This window comes from Cryptomeria japonica, chromosome 9, assembly GCF_030272615.1.
Source record: "Cryptomeria japonica chromosome 9, Sugi_1.0, whole genome shotgun sequence".
NCBI lineage: Eukaryota > Viridiplantae > Streptophyta > Pinopsida > Cupressales > Cupressaceae > Cryptomeria > Cryptomeria japonica.
Window position 1 is genome coordinate 407,040,137 of NC_081413.1, and position 27,693 is coordinate 407,067,829.

Sequence of the window (27,693 nt, forward strand, 5' to 3'; positions counted from 1 at the left end):
ACAAAGAAAATAGAGATGAAAGTTTGTGTCTATGTTTTAGAGACGTGCCACAGTAAGACCCCCAATTTGGTGTTTCCACCTCCACGAACAACCAATATAGATAGATATGGTAATAATGGAAATAATAGATGAAAGATACAATAATGACAATGGATAATATGCCATGGAGATTGTAAAAGAAAGAGGAAGAAGAAAACTCCCCTTTCACACCCAAAGTGAGAAGCTTTCTAAATGGAGAAGAAGAAGAGGATGAGCTTCCTCAAAGCGTAATGATGATAACAACATATGAGAGTCACATATTCTGCAAAGGAGAGCTTCCAAGAATGAGTATGAACGAGCGTAGATACCGGCAACAAGTAGAGTGATCAAATGAGCAACTAGACAGATTAAATAAGTGATAAGAGAGCAAAAATAGACTCCAAGAAGAAAGATATGGATGTTGGGAGGAAGGCAGATGTCAGTGGACGCACATATAGGCATTACGAGCATCTTCCAGGCGCAAGCGTAATGCTCAAATAACCACCTTTAGATTTTCAAATTTGCGATAGGTTAGCACGACATGTGGATGTCTCTGTGACACACTAGTGTCTATGAGTTAAACTGTCAATATGGTCGAGAAAAGGACTAGGAGGAGGCTAACCAAGCAAGTGAGATGGACAGAAGGACAAGGCGGTTAAGAAGATCTCCATTTGGCGTAAAGTGGAGGTACTTATGTAGCTTAAAATTACAGAAGGTGTAATTTACAAAACTATAGTAACATGCCACTAATTCTAAACTTAAAAAGGAAATATAATACTATCTATATTAGGACAAAACTTTGAATATTTGAAATACAATATATCTTCTTCAGTTGAAAAAAAACTAACTAATTAACTTATCTTCAACTAAAAAAGAATCTAACTAATTCTACTATTAGTAAGATAATCTTCTAAATGATCAAAAACATGCAACATAATCTCTAAGAGTAAGAATTTATCATGATATTTATATTCTTCAAAAGAAGAGAATAAGGTTTAGATTTTACAATCATTAAACTTTAGAGATTACAATCATTAAACTTTTTGTCTGGAATTTCTTTGTATCAAGCCTCAACATATTCTAGGTGAGGGAGAGCATCATCAAGGGCTTTTCCACCCAACCACAGACCTAGTAGTCTCTTGCGCCCCTTCCAATTGGAAGTGGCCTGACCTTCACGAGGGTGTAGACTAGGGACTAGATCTAGTTGCCATCTTTCCATTAAAGCTTGGTGTTTAGAACCTACACATATCTAGTCGGTCACACAGTATAGGTACCTCCTAACTAGTATGACCTTCTAGCTATTGCATGCATATAGCAACACCACCTTGGCCAAGGTTTTAACATTGCAATCACATTAAATGTGTTGTTAGTATTCACCACCCTTGCTCAACTTGTACAATCAAATTATTGAGTTCAACTGACTCACTGATTACCAATTTCACTAGACATACCAACCAGTAAATGTCTATTGACATCAACAGTCATAACAAGACAAGGCATTTGCTCTAACATTACTGTCCATTTATTCTTACTGACCTCAAGAGCGTATATTGTTGATAGTTGATTAACTCTTTAATAAAAACCTTCACAATTAGGCGAACACCTCAACTAATTAATACTTTATAATAACATTCACCTTCAGTTGAACATGTTTATTCTCTTGCTAGCCTCTTAGAACCTTGATTTGATTTAATGACAGGGCATTGATCAATTAAACAAGTCATTTGTTTTTCTCTTATACTTCATGATAATTAAGATTATTCTGGTATTTTCTTGGCCCAAAAGATACATATAATGTCATAGTTATCTTGTGTAGTATTAGAATATTAAATGCTAAAGACTTTCTCAAAATTTATATGAAGTCAGAAAGGTTTTGATTAACAATTCTAACTCTTCTATATGTGAAGAATTTACATGTTGATCTCATTACAACATTATACTAATATTGTTTACATATATGACCGTAATGGAGGTCAATCTACATTGATCCCATTATAGCGAATAGCTAACAATGATTGCATATAACAGAGATAGTGAATTATACATATCGGTCACTCTATGGTCACAAAATAACAATACATGCATATGTATTTGCTCATAGTGATGGATACATAGAGATCACACCATAACAACAAGACATTTTTCAATGCATATATTTAGAATAGTGGTCGACTCATACCGATCACACCTAGGCAACAATCTTACAAGGAAAAAATATATTTGTAATAGTGTTCGATACAATTAGTTCTCTCTATTATTAAATTTCAGGAAAACATAGTTCATATGCATAATCATTTCTGAGCATGAAAGAAAGATTTCCCTTACAGACCCAACTTCTAATTCTCTAATGCATAGAATTCTTTGATAAATCTGAACTGTTATTCACATCTAAATGAACTAGTGGTGTGAAAACAAAGACTTACGGTCTATTATTGGTATCCTTTTTAAAAGATTCCAGTGCAAAATTAAGATCAGGAAAGTGACATCACAAAAAATGACCCTAATGATATCTTTAAACCAATAGTAATAATACATGCCTGAGAACTTTTGAAGGCCGATGGACAAGAAATGTCCGCCATTGGTGACACTCGAGCCCTCTCAAGCAATCTTGTGATTTCCCTCGTTGAATCCAATTTAATGATGTTTGAAGATAGGAATACGATAATATATTTACCGAGAAAGAGAGACAGGATGCTATGTTACTTCAAGATCCAAAAATTGAATGTAATCAATATGTATTTACATTAACTGCACTCTCCGTAATGAGAATGCACAAAATTCCCCCAAAATTACGATTGCTTTTCAAGGGTAAGTAACTCCCATCTTGAAACCCACGATCTTGCACAAAGTGTTGTTACGTGTGGCAAGCTCGTAATCACGCCCACTTACCTCCTAACATACGAATAATTAATTCGGCTAGAACTGCTAAGAGGAAACCGGTCTTGATAACATTTGCATTCTCTCTCTCTATCTATATATACAAACAAAATTTGGATTTTATATATATACCTCTCATATATAAATATATATTTATTAATAGAAATTATTATTATCACGGTTAAATTTAAGATTTGTTTTATTCAAGATTAAGTAGTTTATTAAAATAACAGGATCATTATGAATTTTAAAATTAATAGGACTAACAAAAGAAATTAACTGATTGTCAAACTAACTAACAGGGTACGACAACCTACTCAAGATACCAAGGTGATGAGTAACCCCCAAGGCAACCTATCTCAGAACTCAAGACTTGATGGCAAGTTTGATCTCCTATGAAGTCTAATTCCTCTCCTTCATGATACTATCCCTCCCTTTTGACGGGTTGTTAAACCCGCATCCACTTGGTTATATGAGAAATGGTTAGACTAAACATGAAGTAAACATTGTCAATAATAATCATTTATGTCCACATGTCCATTCAATTAAGCTAACTCATTTAAAATAAAAGTCATACAATTTCAGTGATATACCAATCATAGTTGTATTATTTTAAATAAATCCATTATTGAAAAGAGGGATATGACAATTCATTTACTCCTTGTACATGGAGAGGGAATTCTATCTCACCACCAGTAGACTTGCTTTAGCCATGTGATGGAGAGTTAAACTATCTAATTAACTTCAAATATCATTTGTGAGCTAGTTTTAGGTTGTGTGTATATACGAAATTTTGACATATCATCGTCATATTGATTCATAACACTTTGTTTTATAATTTATGAGGGTAGAAGTGGTCCAATTTTTCATATAAGCTCCTTAAAAAATATATGCTTAAAGTATTTTTATGAGGAAAAAATACTTGCAACATTATCTCCATGGAACTTTAGTCATTGTGCTCTTACTTGATTTCATTCTTCACCTCATGGTTCCTTTTACTTCTTTCGAGGATTTAGCAAGTGTTTTGCTAAACATTTTTACTTTGTTTATCCTATGAAAACTACTGATCAAGTAACACAATACATATAAGGGGATCATGATAAATCAAGGACTATGTGTTAAGATTTTAAATTATGCATGCTAACATGAGTTTCACGATATCAAATAATGAGATTCAAACTTTATTTATTAAAGGTTTACTTCTACTACTTAAATTGTTGCTTTAAAACCCATATCATTCTTATAAGTTATTGTCAACATCCCAGATTTCGAAAGACCCTGATTACTGACCCATATCATTTTTATAAGATTTCAGAAGTATCTGACTAATGTCCCACTCAAGAGGAGGATCCTGCCCACATGACCCCTAGGACTTGCAGCAGTAGGAGGAACAAACATCCCAGATGGGCGGCTAGTAAGCATAAGACTCTTGGAGCCAATCTGCAGGATTTTGACCCTCCAAAAATTAAAAAAACTAAGTTGGGGAAGTCTGGTGACAACAAGGGAAAGGAACGGGAAATTAAACGTGATATCCTTATTAATGTTGACCAAGGAAAACAAGGGATGGCCACTATTGACTTGATGCTGGAGAAGCTAATCAAGAAATTTGTAAGTGGGTGAGAGAATTATTTCATGTGGGTTGGTAAGGAGATTAACATGTTGAAAGAGGGTATCATTGGTACATTTATCGATAACCTTGAGCCAAGTAAAACTAATAAGCTACTCTAGATGACACAAAAACTAACTGGAGATGTGGAGACTATGAAGACTGATCATGAGAGTAGAATTGGTTATTTGGAATCAAGTGTGAAAGAAATAAAAGGGAGCTTGAGGAAATTGGTGAACATTAGTAAAGAAGCAATGAATAATAGTACGAAGGGCCTCAAGAAGGTCAATGCGATGATTCTTGATCACAAAGCTTGACCTTTATCCAACATACTGCCTTTGGAAACTAAACAGAAGAAGAAATTACAGGATTCGAGTGTGCAAGTTATGGCTTCTCAAACTATGACTAGCCCATATACTAGAACCAGAAGCAGGAATCAGGAGAAGGGTACCTCCAGGTTCATTATGGAAGAGCTTGAAGACAGAAATTGGGAGATGATCCAAAAGAACTCGAAATTGGTGCACTCTTTCATGTAGGGTGTTGGTGTTTTGTTTTGTGCTTAGCTTGTTTTTTTGTAGTTTTTTTACTTTGTGGGCTCGAACCCTATTTTGTCTATTGGTTAGTTGTTGGTTTTGGTCTATTTTGTGACTAATCTTTAGATTGTAAAACTTTGGGTTTTGGGTCCCTATAAAACCTGTTTACCTTAATCAAAAACATCAAATTTTAAAAATTAATTTAATGAGAATGAATCTAATGTTATTTGTAGTGATGAATATTATGTCCACATCCAACCAAAGCATTTATAGAGTTGACTAGATTGAAGGAGCCTCCACATGTCATATTGAAATAAATATTGTAATAAAAGCTTATCACTTTACCTCCTATTTAACTAAAGGATCAATATCAAGGAGTTTCATTGTATTATAAGGTTGGTTTTTTATTGATTACTATCACGCATGTGAATAAACTTTACATAGATTTTGTATTACAATCAATATGGTTAGAAGGATTAGTATTCAATATAAATCAACCATTTCAAAATCAATATCAAGAAAGACTAACATAAAAGCATATGAGAGACACAAATGAACAATACTTCCCTCATGATACTATGCCATTGTTCTTCCTTGTCCTCCTCATCTCCACGATCTCGTTGCTCCAAGATTGATGAATGAAGAGTGGGAGAGATGAATGGAGTTGAATGTGGATTGCTCTCACATTAGCATAGCATAGTGTGGATGTGTGAATGAGGATTTTGACACAATAAGGGTGCTATGATCATGTTGTCAAAATGAGGACATAAGGATGCAATGGATGGATATGGAACTAAACTAACAAAATAAGCTTACTAATGAAGTGGATGATTTGTGATGAATGAAGGCTTCAATTTATAGACTTTGGAGATTCAAAATGGGTGGTCAAGATTGGAAGTTAAATGAAGGGCTGAGATTTAAGATGAAGAGATGAAGTGGACAAGGCACGTAGCCTTTTGACATGTGGACCAAGTGTCAATCCTTGAAAAGAACACTTGGCATGGGGAAGAGGGAAGGTGTGCTCACACATGTATGAGCACATCATGGGAAGAATACTTGTCATGGGGATGAGGGTAATATTTTCTCACACATGTGTGAGAAAATCTTGGGAAGACCATGAGGCTAACAAGTGGAAACACTTTTGGAAAAGTGTAAGGGCTATAGGAAGGGGGGTTATGACATGTGGACTAAAAGGGAAAGGTGTAGGGTGGCTCCATGGGGAAGAGCATTCTCACACATGTGTGAGCACCCCTTGGGTCAAAGGTGAGGTGGAGAGATGAAATGACTTGTGCAAGAAAAGTCATTTATGAGGTAGTTACATGTGGAGTCACATGTGAACTTGGGTGTTGGCAATATGCTGGATTTTGTTAAGTATTATCATTGATGTCAACATTGTATCTTGGTTGGAGACTATCCCGGTTAGTCTTGGTGATCCTTTTGGTTTTGGCTATGATTCTAATCTGGTACGATCAGACCTTTGGAATCAGTTTTGGATGCTTATTATGATGGTTATATGCTTTCTATATTCTAGTGGTTCATGATTTGGTTATCACTTTTGGTATCTAACGGTACCCGGCTATCTTTTGGCTTTACTGGCTTGTCTAGGGTTCCTGATTAGCTTTACTGGTATGCATTATTTAGTGACTTGTTTAGTGGATTTTGGGTCCAGCTTATGGAATCGGTTGCTATCATGTTGTTGGTGCTTCTTTAGCACATCCTGAGTGTTTGGTGACTTTGCATTGGATGGCATACTGTTATGGTGGTCCTATTTGGATCTAGATAGACTTTCTGTTATTTCACTGAGGGTTTCTACTGGCTAGTGAAGCGTGTTGAATTTTGGTCTTAGTGGAATTTCTGGTGGATATAATTGTTTGGTTGCTTGATTTAGGTCAATGCTATGTAATGCAAATTATAATATTGGTTCAGTGGCATCATGTGATGTGATTTTTGTAATTATGGGTTTATGGGTCTAGGGTTTAGTCGACCTTATCAATAAGGTTGATGGTCTATATTTATAGATGACTTATTCATGGTTATGTGAATTGATGATTATGGATGTTTATGTCTGCATTATAAGAGAAAGGATTATGTGTGAATAGAGTCATATCATTCCAGTGAAGGTTGGAAAGGTTTTGTATTGCAAAGAAGAGACCAGTGCTTAACCAAAACTATATTAGGCATTTGTAGGTGCTATTTTCACAGTTCACTTATTTCCGGATTGTAGGCCGATATTCATGTATGTCAATGAGACTTCCCTTTGTGATGAGCAGCGCGTTCTAGGTTGTTGGCATTTCTGCAAGTGCATACCCCATTGTAATTATTCACAATATTACTACAGAGTATTCATTTGATTGTGGAAAGGGTTTCCCATCATGGTTTTTCCCTTTTTCAGGTTTTCTACGTCAAATTATTAGTGTTATGTATGTTGTTCTTTCATGTTATATTCTTCATTGTGTTGTGCTTTGGTTTAAGGTTTATAATTGAATTGATTGTTGTAGTTGTTAGTAAACTGATTCACCCCCCCCCCTCTCAGTTTACTCCCGGTATCAGTGCATTCTAACAATTGGTATCAGAGAAAGGTCCTCTCTACAGAAGCTTAATCGCTTGAGGAGATCTTATGGCATCAGCATCTAGTTCTACATTCAATCCTTACCGGAAGGAGAGTCCCAGATTTGATGGTATAAATTATAAAATATGGAAGGAGCGAATGAAGATTCATCTCATATGAATAGAAGAGAGCTAAAAATGATGTGAGAGCAAAAGAAGCTTTGTTGAGCATCCTATATGATGAAAAGATAGTGAATATCATAGAGTTGGAGAATGCTAAGCAAATCTGGTTGAAGCTTGAAACACTTTATGAAGGTGACTAGGCAGTGAAGATTTCTAAACTTGAAGGTTTCTGGGTAAGGTATGAAACTTTAAAGATGGAAGAAGATGAGAAGATAAGTCTTTTTATGGATAGAGTCAATGAGATTGTCATGGGTATCAAATGTTGTGGCGGATCAGTCGATGAAGATGAGATAGTGTCAAAAGTTCTAAGAGTTCTACCTTCAACTTACAAGATGAAGGCTACTACTATCAATGAACTCCAGACAATGTCAAGTACCCCTGTGACTAGAGATACGTTACTTGGGAAATTGACTGCTTTTGAACATGAAGAACTTGGAGATCAAAATGCTGCTAAAAATGAGACTGCATTTAAAGCATCTGCGTAAATAGAAGATAGATTGGAAAGAGATGTATGCTAAGGATCTGGAGGAAACTGAGAAAGAAGAAAGAGAACTTGAAGAGTTGGAAACCTTGATTGCTAGAATGTCAATGGGTAAGCAAATTAGAACTTCTTTCAAAAGTATACATGATAAATCTAATGAAATTCTTGATCTTATTCATACTGATTTGTGTGGATTGGCAAGGACTATTAGTTTTCAACGTGGTAGATATTTTATGTTACATATTGATGGCTATTCTAGAATGATGTGGGTAGCATTTTTTAAAGAAAAATTTGAAGTTCTTGAGAAATTCAAAATCTTTAAAGCTATGGTTGAGACTGAGACGGGATTGAAAATAAAATGCTTAAGATCATATCATGGTGGTGACTTTACATCTGGTGAATTCAACAACTTTTGTGAGAGGAATGGTATTAGGAGATGACTTTATGCACCTAGAACCCCACAATAGAACGGATTGGTGGAAAGGAAGAACATAACAATATTGGATGTAGCAAGAACTATGATGACAAAAGCTAGATTACCTAATATCTATTGGAGGGAATTTGTCAATACAGTTGTATACACTTTCAACACAGTAAGCATTAAAGGTGATACCAGTAAGACTCTTTATGAATTATGGTTTGGTCATACTCCCACTGTCAGATATTTCAAAAAAAATCGAAGAAAATGTTACATTAGAAGAGATGATGCATTAGGAAAGTTTGATCCTAGAAGTGATGAAGAAATATTTTTGGGTTGTTCTATTAAGAGCAAAGCATAAAGATATTATAACAAAAGATTGAATAGGATAATGGAAAGCATAAATGTCAAGGTGGATGAGCATGGCAGTAATCAGATTAGAGCATATTATTATGGATTGGAAGATGAACTTATCAGACCTAAATCGGTAATGCAAGGATCCGTTCAGAATAGTGAATCAGTGACTCTAGTAGCATCAAAAAACTCAACAATGACAGATGAAAAACATAATGAGTCAACAAATCAAGAAAATTTAAAGGCTCTCAGGTATGTAAAGCTAAATCATTCTGAAGATCAATTCATGAGATAAAAGGAAAGGTGCGATAACTAGGAGAAGGTTAGATACTTGAAGAGGTATGTTTAATTTCTCAAATTGAACCAGAATCTTTTATTGAGACAAGTAAAGATGAAAATTGGATAAAAGCAATGGAAGAATAATTAGATCAGATTGAAAAGAATAAGACATGGGAATTAGTACCTAGACCTAAAGACAAGAACATTATTGGAACTAAATGAGTTTTCAGGAATAAATTAAATGAGGAAGGACAAGTTGTAAGGATCAAGGCTAGGTTGGTTTACGAAGGCTATTCATAGGAAGAAGGTGTTGATTATGGAGAGACTTATGCCCTGGTTGCTAGAATTGAAGCGATAAGACTTTTTCTTGCTTATGTTGCACACAAGAACTACAAAGTATATCAGATGGATGTTAAATGTGCACTTATGAATGGAGATCTTGAAGAGGAAGTTTACATTGAGAAACCTGGTGGAGTTTCTTTATTAGAAGACAAGGACATGGTTTGTAGATTGAAGAAAGCTTTATATGGACTAAAACAGGCCCCTAGAGCATGGTATTCTAGATTGGATAAGTATCTTTCAAAACTTGGTTTCAGTAAAGGTAATGTTGATAGTAACTTATATTACAAAATTGAGCATGATGATATATTGATTATTGAAGTCTATATGGACAATATCATTTTTGGAGGAGAAGAAGGTCTATGCATGAAATTTACTAATGATGTGAAGAATGAATTTGAAATGTCTATGATTGGTGAGATGAAATTTTTCTTACATTTGTAGATTACTCAGACTGATAAAGGTATTTTCATTTGTCAAACTAAGTATGTAAAGGAGTTACTAAATAAAGTTGGACTTGAGAATTCTAAACATGTCAGTACTCCTATGATAACCAATTGTAAATTGTCAAAGGATGATGAATCCCCTAAAGTGAATCCAAGCAGATACAAATCAATGATTGGTGGTTTGTTGTGTTGGTATTATGGATGTGTTGCATTAGTTTTGTCATTGATGTCAACACTTATCCTTCTGGAGATCTATGGTTATGTTGAACCGGAACATTGTGTTCACCAACATGTTTAGTGACTTATGCACACTCACCGATATATTGTTCACCGGCACTGAGGATGACTTGTTATCATCTGGAGATCACTTGGTTATGTTGAAGTCATGGTTGGGATACTTGATTTTGGTATTTTGGTTAATGGTCTATTCGGGTTGACATATTTGTTGTTACCCAAATTGGTCTAGGTTATGGACCGATATGCATTATCTATTCCAGATCAGTACGGCATGTTATTGAGATGATTTATTGATTGGATATTGTTGTAAATGTATTAAGCCGACATGATGCATTTGTAATTGATTTTATTGTAATATTCTTAGTGAGTTGACTTACATATTTGGTCCTAGGTTTTGTATATATGTAAGATCTCAATTGATGAGATACAGGATATGATATATGGTATGTAAGGTTATGGTATTATAACATGGTATGTACGAATATTGAAGATCATATGAGCAGACCATAGAGAAGGTTCAAGGAAGGTTTGAAGGTGACTATTAGAGCCTAACTGGTACTGAATCCAACATTGGAGATGCTATTTTGAGCAGTACATTATTCTAGGAATTAACTATCCTACTATAGTCATTTCGACTCCCATTTGAGCAATGTGCTCTAGGCGGTTGGCCTTTATACATGTGCAGAGCCCATTTGTATACACATACTATCTGCAGTAGTATCAGTTGATTGTGGGTAAGGTTTCCCACCATGGTTTTTCCCCTTACAGGGTTTCCATGTTAAAATCTTTGTGTTATGTGTTGTGGATGTTGTTTCTCTTTCTGTTTCATGCATTAAGTTTCACCGGTATTGATATTAATTGTTAACCGACATTAAGTTTGGTTTACCGGTATTAATTATCAAGTTTGATTAAGTTGTATTTGGGTTGAAATTCATAGACAACTAATTCAACCCCCCCCCCCTCTCAGTTGCCTTCCGAGTCCTAACAATTGGTATCATAGCTTAATCCTATTTTTGTAGAAGCCTAACAGCTTGAGGAGATCCTATGGCAACAAACATTTTCAGGAAGGATAGTCTAAAACTTGATGGAACTAACTATGGTATATGAAAGATCAGAATGGAGACCCACCTGAATTGCATTGGAAGAGGCATATGGGAAGTTACAAAGAATAGCTATGTTGGTCCTACACCGAATCAACCTAATCCACCATCATTGGGTAAAGATCAAGAAAATGATTGCAAAGCAAGAGAAGCACTTTTAAGCGCATTATCAGATCAACAAATCATGGGATTATCAGACCGATCTACTGCTAAATCTATTTGAGATAATTTGGAGACACTGAATGAAGGATATACCACTATCAAAATTGCAAAACTGGAATGTTTCCGGGTCAAGTATAAAATTTTGAAAATGGAAGAAGATGGAAAAATTTTTGCTTTTATGGAAAGAGTTAATGAAATTGTTTTAGGAATACAATGTTGTGGAGGATCCTTAAGTGAAGATGAAATTGTTTCTAAATTTATAAGAGCATTGCCACCAGCATACAAAATGAAAGTTACTGCTATTAATGAGTTGAGAACAATGCCTAATACATCAGTATCTAGAGATACCTTGGTTGGAAAACTTTTAGCATTTGAGCTTGAGGAATTTGGTCTTGTTGCTACAATTAAGATAGATTTATCCTTCAGAGCATCATCATCTTCAGCATCATCATCATCATCATCTGAAAAATCTAATTGGAAAGCACTTTATGCAAGAGAACTTGAAGATATTAGAAGGGAAAATGAAGAACTGGAAGAACTTAAAGCACTATTTGCAAGGAAAATTCCTAAAGGTCCAGCTGGAAGTAAGTATGAAGGTAAAGCCCCATTAAATGTTTTAATTTCAATAAAGTTGGTCATATGGCATCTAGATGTCCTGACAGACGTGCAAGATTGAGAGAGGAAGCTAAAAGAACGTATAAGCCTAACCCTGAATATCAGAGATACAGATTTAAGAAGAATAGAGACAAATATTGTTACTATGTTGATGAAGGAGTTACTGATGATTCTGATGAAGAACCGATAGACAATGGATGGGCTTCTGTTGCAATAAAATAAGATCAACCAACACCTACTGTTCCACCGGTAGTGCAGGCCCTAGCAGCTAAAATTCAAGAGAAAGAATGAATGGATCCTAGATTCCGGATGTTCACATCATATGACTGGTGATAAAAGTAAATTCCTATCTTTTTAGGAATATAGTGGAGGTCTAATAAGATTTGGTGATGATAAAGCTTGTTTGATCAAAGGAAAAGGCACTATATCTTTGGATGGTAAGCACAATACTGACAATGTTTATTATGTTGAAGTTTTAAAGCATAATCTTTTGAGTGTTGGTCAATTAGTTGAAAAGGGATTTCAGTTACAATTCAAGAATGGTAAATGCAAAATCATGAACAGAACTGGATTGGAGATTGCAACCAGTAATCAGACTAAAGGTAATATCTTTCATTTGAACAATGATAAGACATGATTGATTGCACATATTGATGAAAGTTGGTTATGGCATAAGAGACTTTGTCATGTAAATTTTGATTGTATTGTAAAGATTAGTTCAACTAAGGCAGTAAGGGATTTACCTAAGATTGTGAAACCTCAAGGAATGTCAAATGGGAAAGCAAGTTAGAACAACTTTTAAGAGTATTTCTGAGAAATCCAATAATGTTCTTGATTTAATCCATAATGACTTGTGTGGTCCAGCAAAAACAAGAAGTCTACAAGGAGATAGATACTTTATGCTAATTATTGATGATTATTCTAGAATGTGTTGGGTTACTTTTCTCAGGGAGAAATCAAAAGCTTTTGGAAAATTTAAACTATTCAAGGCAATGGTAGAGAATGAAACCGGTGAGAAAATCGAATGTTTGAGATCTGATCAAGGAGGTGAATTTACATCTAAGGAATTTAATACATTTTGTGAAGTGAATGGAATCAGAAGACAACTATCAGCACCTCGGACACCTCAACAAAATGGAATTGTGGAAAGGAAGAACAAAACTATTCTGGAAGCAGCTAGAAGCATGATATTGGAAGCAAATCTACCTCATGTGTATTAGAGAGAAGTAGTGAATACAACGGTTTACACTTTTAACAGAGTTCACATCAAAGGTGAAACCGGTAAGACCCCTTATGAACTATGGTTTGGTAATACTCCTACTCTTAAATACTTCAGAATTTTTGGAAGCAAATGTTATATTAGGAGAGATGAGTATATTGGTAAATTTGATCCTAGAAGTGATGAAGGAATATTTCTTGGTTATTCATCTAAGAGCAAGGCATATAGATGTTTTAATAAAAGATTGCAAAAAACCATTGAGAGTGCTAATGTGAAGATAGATGAACAATTTAGAGGAAATTCAAGGTCTGTAGATTTTGAACCGGTAGTTGAGATGATCATAAATGAACTTATATAGAATGCACCAGTACAGAGTGTGGATCCAGTCACACCAGCATCATCAAATAATTCCACAGTGACTGAAGAACAACAGCATGTGAATAAACCCAGGTATGTAAGACTGAATCTGATAATTGGGAACAAGTATCAAGGTGTTATGACAAGAGGAAGACTGGCAAATGAAGAGGTATGCTTAATTTATCAAATTGAACCTATATCTGTTATTGAAGCTTGTCAAGATGAACAATGGATTAAAGCAATGGAAGATGAACTAGAACAAATTGAAAAGAACAATACATGGACATTAGTTCCCCAGCCTAAAGACAAAAATCTAATTCGGACTAAATGGGTATTCAGAAATAAACTTAATGAAGATGGTAAGGTAATCAGGAACAAAGCAAGATTAGTGTGTAAAGGGTATTCACAGAAGGAGGGAATTGATTACAATGAAACCTTTGCACCAGTAGCTAGAATTGAGGTAGTCATTATTTCTTGCATTTGCAACTCATAAGAACTATAAAGTATATCAGATGGATGTAAAATGTGCATTTATGAATGGTGATCTTGAAGAGGAAGTTTACATTGAACAACCTGATGGATTTTCATTGACAAATGATAAAGATATGGTTTGTAGATTAAGGAAAGCTTTGTATGGATTGAAGCAAACTCCTAGAGCTTGGTATGCTAGATTGGACAAATATCTTTTGAAGCTTGGCTACACTAAAGGTAATGCTGACAGCAACTTATATTTCAAAATGACTAATGATGACATCTTGGTTATTGAAGTTTTTGTTGGTGATATCATTTTTGGAGGAGAAGATGGATTGTGTAAAGACTTTGCTAACAAAATGCAGGAAGAATTTGAAATGTCTATGATTGGGGAGATGAAATTCTTTTTAGGATTGCAGATTTCACAAACTGATAAAGGTATATTCATATGTCAAACAAAATACTTGAAGGAACTATTGAAGAAATTTGGTATGGAAAACTCCAAACTGGTAAGTACTCTTATGACTACAATTGATCAATTAAAATTGAAGGATGATTCAGCTCCTATTAATCCGACAAGATACAAATATATGTTTGGAGGTTTACTATATTTGACACAAACAAGACCTGATATAATGACTGCAGTATGCATTGTTTCAAGATTTTAGAGTAATCCTAAAGAAAATCATGAATCAGCAGTAAAGAGGATTTTTCAGTATCTACAAGGCACAACAAATCTTGGTTTATGGTATCCTAAAGATGAAAATTTTGATTTATGTGCATACACCGATGCAAATTGGGCAGGAGATGTAGATGACAAAAAAAGCACCACTGGCGGAGCATTGTTTCTTGGTAGCAGATTGATTTCATGGTTGAGCAAGAAGCAAAGTTGTACATCATTATCAACAACAGAATCAGAATATGTTGCAGCAACAACTAATTGTACTCAGCTATTATGGATTAAGCAAATGTTGAAGGACATAAAGGTAAAATGCAAAGAACCTATAATCATTTATTGTGATAATTCAGCAGCAATTGATATATCAAAGAATCTGGTATTTCACTCTAAGACTAAACATGTTTCTATCAAATACAATTTTCTGAAAGAGAATGTTGAAGCAAAAGAAGATTGGTTTATGTGAATACTAAAGAGCAGATTGCAAATATCTTTACTAAGCCTTTGCCTAAGGAAACTTTTGAATATCTCAGAGAGCGGCTTGGGGTAATACCCTCACCGGTAGAAACTTAGACAATTGAAGATTGGCATCAAACCGATAGAAACTAACAGAGAAATCTTATTCCGGCTTTGATGGAGGAGAGCTACTTCTCAGGGGGAGTAGTTGGTTATATTAATTGGTCATAATAGTTGGTTATGCATTCTAATATTTGTATTGCTTTGGCATTTGATGTCAAAGGGGGAGAGATATCTATGGAAAAACTTTGTATTTAAGAAACATTATCCTTGGAGGAGAGATTATTCATTGAGGGAGAGATATATACTCTCTGCATTTTGAATTTGATTTCTGGTATTGATCTATTCTAGAGATTGTTGGTTTTTGGTTTTTGGCATTCTGTTTTGGCACTTAGATGTTTTTCCATCTTGTGTTGCCATCAATGCCAAAGGGGGATATTGTTGGTATTATGGATGTGTTGCATTAGTTTTGTCATTGATGTCAACACTTATCCTTCTGAAGATATATGGTTATGTTGAACCGACACATTGTGCTCACCGGCATGTTCAATGACTTATGCACAGTCATCGGTATATTGTTCACCGACAGGTTATATTGTTCATCGGCACTGAGGATGACTTGTTATCATCTGAAGATCACTTGTTTATGTCAAAGTCATGGTTTGGATACTTGGTTTTGGTATTTTGGTTAATGGTCTAATTGGGTTGACATATCTGTTGTTACCGGCAAATTGGTCTAGGTTATGGACCAGTATGCATTATCTATTCCAGATCAGTACGACACATTATGGAGATGATTTATTGATTAGATATTGTTGTAAATGTATTAAGCTGACATGATGCATTTGTAATTGATTTTATTGTAATATTCTTAGTGATTCGACCTACACATTTGGTCTTAGGTTTTGTATATATGTAAGATCTCAATTGATGAGATATAGGATATGATATATGGTATGTAAGGCTATGGTATTATAACATGGTATGTGCGAATATTGAAGATCATATGAGAAGACCATAGAGAAGGTTCAAGGAAGGTTTGAAGGTGACTATCATAGCTTAACCGGTACTGAATCCAACATTGGAGATGTTATTTTGAGCAGTACATTATTCTAGGATTTAACTATCCTACTGTAGTCATTGCGACTCTCATGTGAGAAGTGTGCTCTAGGCGGTGGGCCTTTCTACATGTGCAGACCCCATTTGTATACACATACTATCTACAATAGTATCATCTGATTGTGGGTAAGGTTTCCCACCGTGGTTTTTCCCCTTACAGGGTTTCCACGTTAAAATCTTTGTGTTATGTGTTGTGGATGTTGTTTCTCTCTCTGTTTCATGCACTAAGTTTCACTAGTATTGATATTAACTATTAATCTGTTAACCGACATTAAGTTTGGTTTACCAGTATTAAGTATCAAGTTTCATTAAGTTGTATTTGGGTTGAAATTCATAGACAACTGATTCACCCCCCCTCTCAGTTGCCTTCTGGGTCCTAAAATGTTGTACCTAACTCAAACAAGACCTAATATATTAATGTTGTTTGTATTGCTTCTATATTTCAATCAGATCTTAGAGAAACTTGTGATATTGTTGTCAAGAGGATATTCAGATATTTGGCAGGTACAGAAGACTTTGGGCTATGGTATCCTAAAGATGATGACTTCACATTATGTGCATATACAGATTTTGATTGGGAAGGAGATGTGGATGACTAAAAGAGCACTACTAGCGGTGCATTCTTTCTTGGGAAGAAGTTGGTTTCATGGCTTAGTAAGAAACAATCATGCACTTCATTGTTTACTGTTGAAGCAGAATATGTTGCAATTGCTACCAACTGTACTCAGATTTTATGGATGAAACAAATGTTAAAAGATATAAGGGTAAGTTATGATGAGCCTATTGTTATTCACTATGATAATACTATTGCTATTGATATGTCAAAGAATTCAGTATTTCATTCAAAATCAAAACACATTTCAATAAGGTATAATATCTTGAAGGAAAAGGTTGAAGCAAAGGAAGTCAGATTGGTTTATGTTCCTACTAAGGAACAGATTGCAGATATTCTAACTAAACTATTGCCTAAAGAAACTTTTGAATATCTTAGAGATCAGCTGGGGGTTACCAACCTTCTAGAAGAGACTTGGAGATACAGGAATGCATCAATCCGGTGAGCTTATTAGACATACTTTCCTGATTTGGGTTGATGAAGATGGTGCTACTACTCAAGGGGAGTAGGCAGCTATTTGGTTTAGTATTTTTGGTTTGGTATCTGTCCTTTATCATTGATATCAAAGGGGGAGAGAGGTGTTCATGTGAAAAACTATTAATCAAAGGGGGAGAGATATTTCAAATCTATTTTTGGGAGATTGTTGGCATTCCTTGGCACTTGGATGCTTTTCACATTCAATGTTTTCATCAATGCCAAAGGGTGAGATTGTTGGCAATACGATGGATTTTGTTCAGTTTTGTCATTGATGTCAACATTGTATCGCAGTTGGAGACTATCCTAGTTGGATCTATCCCGATTATTCTTGGTGGTCCTTTTGGTTTTGGTTGTGATTCTGATTCGATATGATCAGATCTCTAGAATTAGTTTTGGATGCTTATTCTGATGGTTATATGCTTGTTATATTCTGGTGGTTCATGATTTGGTTAATACTTTTGGTATCTACCAGTACCCGATTATCTTTTGTCTTTACTGGCTTGCCTAGAGTTCTCGATTAGCTTTATCGGTATGCATTATTTGGTGACTTGTTCAATGGATTTTGGGTTTGGCTTATGGAATCGGTTTCCATCATGTTGTTGGTGCTTCTTGATCATATCCTAAGTGTTTGGTGACTTTGCATTGGATGGCGTGCTATTATGATGGTCCTATTTGGATCCGGTTAGACTTTCTGTTATTTCACTGAGGGTTTCTAAGAGCTAGTGAAGCGTGTTGGATTTTGGTCTTAGCAGAATTTCCAAGGGATATAATTGTTTGGTTAATTCATTTAGGTCCATGATATGTAATGCAAATTATAATATTGGTCTGGTGGTATTGTGTGATGTAATTTTTTTAATTATGGGTTTATGGGTTTAGGGTTTAGCTGACCTTGTCAATAAGGTTGATGATCTGTATTTATAGATGACTTATTCATGGTTATGGGAATTGATGGTTATGGATGGTTATGTCTGGATTATCAGAGAAAGGATTATGTGTGAATAGAGTCATATCATATTCCAATGAAGGTTGGAAAGGTTTTGTATTGCAGAAAAGACACCAGTGCTTAACCAGAACTATATCAAGCATTGGTAGATGTTATTTTCACAGTTCACTTCTTTCCAAATTGTAGTCTGATGTTCACATAAGTCGGTGAGATTTCCCTTTATGATGAGCAGTGCGCTCTAGGTTGTTGAATTTTTTGCAAGTGCAGACCCAATTGTAATTATTCACAATACTACTGCAAAGTATTCATCTGATTGTGGGTAGGGTTTCCCACCATGGTTTTTCCTTTTCCAGGTTTTCCACGTCAAACTATTGGTCTTATGTGTGTTGTGCTTTTATGTTATATTCTTCATTGTGTTGTGCTCTGGTTTAAGGTTTATAATTGAATTGATTATTGTAACTGTTAGTAAACTGATTCACCCTCCCCCCCTCTCAGTTTACTCCTAGTATTAGTGCATTCTAACATTGGGTAGGTTTATAACATTTAAATATAGGATAAATGTTAATATGGATTTAGCTTAGGTTAATTAGCTTAATGAAGGGGGTTAAAAGGTGGGTTTTTAGGAATCACCAAGTTAACTTAATTAATTGGGATTGGGAGGAAGATTGGAATATTGGGCTAAAGCTGAGTTTGATTTATTTTAGAGGAAATGAGAGAAATATAATTAATAAATTAATTAATTATATGGATGGAATGGGGGAGAATTAATTAAATATGATTAATTAATTTATGCATAGAAAAGGGCTAACATGGTTAAATTAATTAATTATGCAATGTAGGGTAATTAATTTAATTATTTTTTATGTGTTTACAAATTCATCACATTGAACATAAAATTCAAGATTTAATTGAAAAATGAGGTGATACAAATTGAGTATATTCACTACAAACCTAATCCAATACAAATGAATTATTAGGATTCTTCCAATTTTAGTAATATGAATATATTAATTTTGATAAGAATTCTAATGAACGCATATCTAGGCTATTGGGAATCAAGATATACTTGACTAACTCATTTTCCTTGTACTTTTCAAATCACAGAGAATAGACAAAAAATATATGATATAAACTTTTAATTACAACATCAACCTAATCATCCCCTACTCATATCTTTGAAGTTGGGGAAAAAGTTCTACCTCCATGTTATGGTTGAAGAGGATTAGGAGAATATTATAATGTTGACATTACACAATAGGCTATCAAATAAAATGAACATGAAGTGTAAGGGAAAGGATATGGAGGACATGACATAATTTATCTAATTTAGTTCTTTCAAAGAGTATGTTAGACTTGACGCCTTTATCTAACACTTTGCTCGTAGGAACACTTCGTACATCTTCTCCACTCAACATAGAATTTAGTGGATGATCCTATAGGGGCATGGATAAATATCCTTTGAGAACATTAAGATTCACATATTTGATGAAAATATATCTATGCTTCTAACTTGGTCTTGTCACTTGGGGGAAGGATAATCTTTTCTTTGCAAGGAAAATGTATTCATGATTGCTCGATTTGAGATAAAAGTGGGGATAGCTTTCATATTCATCCACACTAATCACATTTATGTATCTTAAGTATGCAATCACTATATAATATGCTATATTACTTTATATGTTTTTCACTAATCTTGTCACTTTGGGGAAGGTTAATGTTTATTTTTGTAGGGTGTGCATGTATTAATGACTTATTCAATTGGGATAAAAGTGGGGATACCTTTCATCTTAATCCACACTAACCGTACATATGGAAGTATCTTAGGTATGCATCTTTTACCACACATTTCTATTCTACTTTTTTATACTTAGTTTAAATTATAATTGAGCTCAAATTTTTATACACAAATTATTGTGTTATCTTTTTCAAAATTTTCTTATCTAAAATTCCTTTTTCTTCTTAATTTTTGTGTATCTATTATGGAACAAAAAATAATATGGAGGAGGCATATTATTACCAATTGCACTATCAATTTGTGTGTTTCATATATTGATTCTAGTTGCTACTTTAGTTATTTGATTATAATTGTCTCTTATTTTATTTTACCTTGGTATGCTTTCTTATGTAGATTTGAATTCACACTAAAGTGGTAAAAAGTGCATCAACTTTTCCCTTTCATATTATGTCGTTTTTATGTGGATGTCTTCAATGTATAGTCTTCGGATAAAAGCACAATGTTGTGTCACACTTTTATAAAGGAAGTGGCCAACACAACTAAAATTGTTTAACTTCGATCGCATAAAAGTGACATTTCTAAATTGAATTTCAAAATGATGTAAATTGATCAAATGTAGAAATATGAATGAAATTTATGTCTATTATTTTATTTTTATTTTGAAAAAAAAATTGATATTTTTTTTATAAATTCAAAGATAGATATTTCATTGCTGAAAATTAGGGATTCTGGTCGGCGTCACCAAAAAAAATGAAAAATGAACTTTTTTTTTTCTGATTTTTTTTCCAAATAGAGAACATATATATGCAGTGTTAAAAATAAATAAATAAATTTGATGTATATTTTTCTCGTTATAATATTTTGAAGTCCAACATAGCTAAATTTGTCAGTTTTCATTCGCCGTCACCTTTTGACTACTAAATTTATCATTATTGAAAAAAAAAAGACCTTTTAGAGAAGATTCTCTCATCTAGTGAAAAAAAAAATTAATTTTTTTTACTATCATTTAAATTTTTTTTTATTTCTGATCAGCTCCTTTTTTTACTTTAAAAACCTACTCGCAATGTTTAATTAATAAAAAATATTAAAAAATAATCAAATACTAAAAAAGTTATATGACCAAATTTTTGACTTCGAACTCTGCAAAAGGGTATTTTTGGATTTTTGTAAAAAAAATTACATCTGACGAAAAATAGGGCAAAAGTTAAAATTTGTTGAAATGCAGAGTTTTTGAGCATTTTGTTGCCACATCACATGACACCTAAGCTAGTTTGGTTGGACTTAGTCTGGTCGAACTATTTGGTGCCAGGATCAGTCCCCCACCTGACCAGGGGACAAAATGGGATTTCTTTGTGTGTTTTTTTTGTCTTATTTACGGAGTCAACTGACTAGGTTATCAAGGTTAATTTGAAGGTCATTTGGACGTATTTTTGTGGATGAATTTTAAAAGGTATTTTTTATTAAATTTAATGCTTTTTCTTAATTTTAATTTATTTTAATATTTATACTACGTATATAATTGGATGTAAAAATATTAAATTGGAAAAAAATGACACAACATTGAGTTTTTACCCATTTTTTCTTTTAAATGATGTTAAAAAATTAGAAAATTTGTCTACATGCCTGTTTGTTTTTTCTTTCTAGATTAATTAGGCTCTTATCTTTATTTTATTTTGGGGTTAATTAACTTGTTTGAAGTGTCTTGTGTCTTTGGCATGCTTTATGTTTAGATAGAACCATAAAGATGATAACAAAAGTATCCAAACTCCCCTCGTCTTCCATTGGGCATTGGGTGTAAGAGAAATTGTTATCATCTTCTTTTTAGGTAGAAGGGCTTGCCCTCTTGAGAAGCCCATAAGGCCAGGTGAGAGGGGAATAACCCAAATAGTACTTCTTGATCCCGTTATATTAATTAATACGTAAGGCGAAAGCCGCGACGTATTGGTGAAGTTATCCTATCCAACGGTTCCCTCAGTATCCGCACTTGTGTGAGATGCGTAAAAATCCTCTTATGAGGACTGGGATAGATTCTTAAGTGGATCATCATTGCATTGATAGGCAGCAAGGACCATTGAAGTTCCCCACCAGACACCTTAAGTGATCCACCCTTTTTTGACCAAACATCATGACAATTTCAGTGCAAGGGGATAGCTAGTCTTCCCCCCAAGATACTCACCATAAGGCTCCCGTGAGATGAGGCATAAATCCTTGGATTGGCATAAGCTACTTGTAGCTTTCCATGGAGAGGATGATTGGGTCACCCTTCCAGTCCTGAAGGCCCCTAGTTGTCCTCTCATGAAAAAGGAAAAATTAGTGAATACACCCCTAAAGGTGTCCCTACACTTGAGCTGACAAAGATTCTAGGTTGTGAGCCGAAGTTACAGCCATGAGAACATTGACCTTAGGATAAGAAAGTGTTTGATGTGTTTTCAATTCTATTTAGACCCATGGAAATTGGGCTGAATTTGGCCTATGAACATACACATTGACGTCAATTTTTATACTATCAGTAGTTGTAACAACCATTGTGTCTTCTTGTTTGTGGTGTTTGATCTAAATGGCTACAAAAATATTTATGTATGTGTTTCTATATGTATATATGTATGTATTTGTGTATGTGTGTATGTGTGTGTATGTGTATGTGTGTCCGAGTATATATGTTTATGTGTATGTGTGTGTGTGTGTAAGTGTATGTGTGTGTATGTGTGTATGTGTGTGTATATATGTGTACATGTATGTGTATATGTGTGTGTGTATGTGTGTATATATGTGTATGTACATGTATGTGTGTATGTATGAGTGTGTGTATGAGTATGTGTATGTATATATGTATGTATATATGTGTGTATGAGTATGTGTGTATGTGTGTGTGTATGTGTGTATGTATGTATGTGTATGTGTGTGTATGTAACTGTGTATATATGTGTGTGTGAGTATGTACATGTATCTGTGTATGTTTGTGTATTTGTATGTGTGTATGAGTATATACACATATTTGTATGTGTGTATGTTTATGTGTGTATGTGTACATGTGTATGTATGTGTATATATGTATGTGTATGTATATATGTGTATGTATGTGTATACATGTATGTGTGTGTGTGTATGTGTGTATGTGTGTGCGCTCATACATGTACATGTATGTGTATGTGTGTATGTGTGAGTATGTGTGTATGTATGTGTATGGGTATGTGTGTGTATGTGTGTGTGAGTATTTACATGTATGTGTGTATGAGTATGTGTATGTGTATGTGTATGTGTGTATGAGTATATGTCTGTGTTTGTATGTGTGTGTACGTATATGTGTGTGTATGTGTATATGTGTGTGCATGTGTGTGTATGTCTATATGTGTACATGTGTGTGTATGTGTCTATGTGTGTATGTGTATGTGTATGTGTATGTGTATGTGTATGTGTATGTGTATGTGTATGTGTATGTGTATGTGTGTATGTATATGTGTATGTATATGTGTATATGCATATGTGTGTATGTATGTTTTTGGAATCCAAGAACACTGAGAGGGGGGTGAATCAGTGTTCTACCGATAAATAAATTTATGAACTTAAATCTTATCAACCAGTTAACAATAAATAAAATTAAAGTGCATAAACCAAATAACACATAAATTAACAAGACCATAACACCAATATTTATACATGGAAAACCCCGTGAAGGGAAAAGCTACGGTGGGGCTGATACCCACGATAGCTATATACTTGATCAAGGTATACAAATATTGCATAGAGGGGATGGCACATGAAATTAGGCTCACTGCCTAGAGCTCACTGCTCAAATAGAAGTCTCACTAACCTACACAACATTACACAATGATTACATACAAAAATGAACTTATTGAATGCATCTGACCATGTTGGATAAGTTTCGGTTTAATCTTTGTCAACCTCTAAGAACTGGTTTACTAATACTCTGTTCTGCTACCGGTTGAGACTGCGCATGTGAAACTGTACACAAAAGCTTCCACTCATTGACCAAATCGCATACCATCAATCTCTGACTAATTTGCATCCAAAATCGCATCACCATTAACATCTAATCCATCGCTAAAAAGATCTCCCTTAAATACCCTTTATCTTTTCACCATGTCGGCTTCTACATCATAACGTGTAATATGCATTATCCTGATGATCATGTTGATGTCGGCCTTCACACGCTAGCATAAAATCCACAAGTGATTTTACTAGGGTCCCAAAATACCTTGACCAGGTCCTATACTTAACCGGGTCCCAAATACACATTACCGGTACCAAGACTAACCGGTTAACAAGACTAAAACAAAGTATGTGTATGTCGGTTGTGTATAGTGTATACCGGTTAACCCAATCTATGCAAAACAATAAGTCAATGAATCCAATGAGAAATATCAACACCTGAAGATGAGTTTCCATCAATGACAACCCTAAATGCAATTTACCTTACCGGATGAGTGTCAATTGTCAACATGTGTATATGTGTATATGTGTATATGTATGTGTATGTGTATGTATATTTATATGTATATGTATGTATATATATATATATATATATATATATATATATATATATATGTATGTGTATATATTTGTGTATGCATGTTCACTTTGTATGTATTTATGTATGTGTAGATGTATGTATATGTGTATATACGTATATGTGTATATACGTATATGTGCATAAATGTATATGTATATGTATGTGTATGTGTATATGCACATATGTACATATGTATGTTTGTGTGTGTGTGTGTGTGTGTGTGTGTGTGTGTCTATGTTAATGTGTGTACATGTGTCAATGTGTGTACATGTGTCAATGTGTGTATGTGTGTATGTATGTATGTATGTATGTGTGTCTATATAATATGTATGGTTCTCATACAACGTATGGACTCATTAGATCGGTTAAGTGGAACATTCAGTTTTAGTTAACAAGAGAGTCATTATCAGCTAAGTATATTAGTTAAATGGACCATTCATGTTCATTTTGTACGTGGACTTGACAAGTAGAATAACTTAAACATGTATGCATATTTAAAGTTGGGTCCAATTCACTTGACATATATTTAGGGGTCTACAGATTTGGATTGCTTCTCAATAGCAATTTTTCCAATGGGCAATAAAAGGAATAGATTATAGAAGTATGATCGAATAAAAGAGACAAAAAAAAGGGTTACAACACCTGCTCAAGAACAAGTTCCCATTGACGATGAAGTGGTCCCGATTTAGGTTAGACAAGAAATTGGTCCTAGTCAATCTAGAATTTTTTTCTATGGTATGGCCAATTTGATGGAGATGGATGAAGACGCTCTTTTCAATGAGATTTCAGCTGAGGATATGGTACCATAAAGCACATTAAAATTACACTACAAAAAATTTTGGGATGAATATTTTTAAGATAAATCTCTAATTGGAAGAGCACAATTGTTTGCAAATTTATTCAGGAGAAAAGAAATTACTCTCATTTTGGAGTTGTTGGGTGTTGATAACAAGAAGAAATCATTAGACGGATGAGTAAATCAGATAGTGGTTGAAAATTTGCAAGAAGCTCTTAAATGTATTGAGAGCACGAGTCGAGTTGTTGATTTAAGTGCTACCCGGAGAGCATTAATGATTATGATTTCTAGTAAGAAATTATCACATAGAAGACAAACTCAAGCAATTTATCAGTTATTGAATGTGTCTAGAAGAAGTTTCCAAGGATATATTAGGAAAAGAAACAAGCTGGATGAGAATATTGAAAAGGATTGGGTCAATATTTGCAAGGTTCCTCGAAAAGATAAAATTGTTGAAGATGTAAAAAGACTTGTTATTGAATATTGGACCTACCACTCTCGAGTTTCTTCCAATAGAGGAGACACTATACAGATTAGAGGTGAAGATGGTACAATATTGCATATCCAAAACTGTTTATAAACACAACATAGAGCAAACTATTTGAATCATTCAAACAAGAATTTCCAGATGTTAAGATATGTCAAAGAATGTTTGAGGGATTACGACCTTGTTGTTGTCGAAATCACATTAAATTTTAGCTTCACCTCCAGTCATATAAGAAGGCAATGGTAGAAATTAATCCAAATGTAGTCAACCCTGCAAGTACAACACAATTTGTGAAGTCTATTTTATGTGACAGATTATAAGGTTCAAATGAGTACAATGTAAAATGTATAAAAAATACATGTGCTGACTGTGGAGAATTGAAGAAATTTGTACAAATTGAGAACATTGATCTTTCAGTGCAAGTTTTGTAGAAGAGATTTGAATATGAAAAATATCAGACAAAGTCAAGAGCTGAATCGAAAAAAATTATGTTAAAAGAGAGTGAATTGCCTTACAAAGAGTTTATTTGTAGATTTTAGAATATGATATATCCACATATCCTACATTGTCATGGTGTAAGATGGCAAGAAAAACAGTTTCGTATCTCAAAAAATTGCTTTCCTAGAGGTTGTATTCTTTCAATAGTAGACTTCTCTAAGAACTATACATTCAGTCCTCACACAAAGATTCAAAGTCAATACTATCACTCTGAGCATGTTGCAATTTTCGTACAAGTTTTGTATAGACATGTAGAGTTTCATGTGGATGGTGTAGAATCTGATGAAAATGAACGCATTATCATTAAGGAAGTTCATTTTTATATCGATGATGACACTTGTCATGACAGGAGTTATGTAGCACATTAAATTGAGAATTTTTTTGAAAATATCATACATCGTCGGATAAATGCTTCACAACATTGGATTTGGTCTAATAGATGTGCTAGTACATAAAAATTGATAAAATTTCGTATAGTCTTTTAATTATCTACTATACTTAAGTTTTCTAAACAAATATATTAAATTTGATTGTAACTTCACATGACAATTTAAATATCCATAAGCGTTTAATTGGTTGTCACAACAACATGCTAAATGTGGTCTAAAGTTTTTGTGGAACTTTTTTGAGAGTGGACATGGAAAAGAAGAGCATGATGTAGTAGGAGCCTGTGTGAAGCGTGCACTTCGCCAACATGAACTTGGAGGTACATATTCAACGTATATTTGTGTACTTTGTTCAATAAATCTCTATTTACTTGAGTATGTATCTTATGGGTCAGAGTTAAATTGCTAAAATAAGTTAATGTGCAGGCAACAACATATGGGATTCAAGTGAGATTGTAGAATGGTGCAAAAGTCACTTTGGTGCTCGTGACATGACATACAACAAATGCTATTTTGGGAAGTTAAAGATATTGATTGATCCAATCCTTATTATTGCCAAACAATTAATGGTATTAGAAGTTTGCATCAAGTGATGACTACTGGACATAGCAAACCTCTTGTGATTCAGGTAAGAGAAAAATCATGTTTTTGTGTTGATTGCATTGAAAACAACG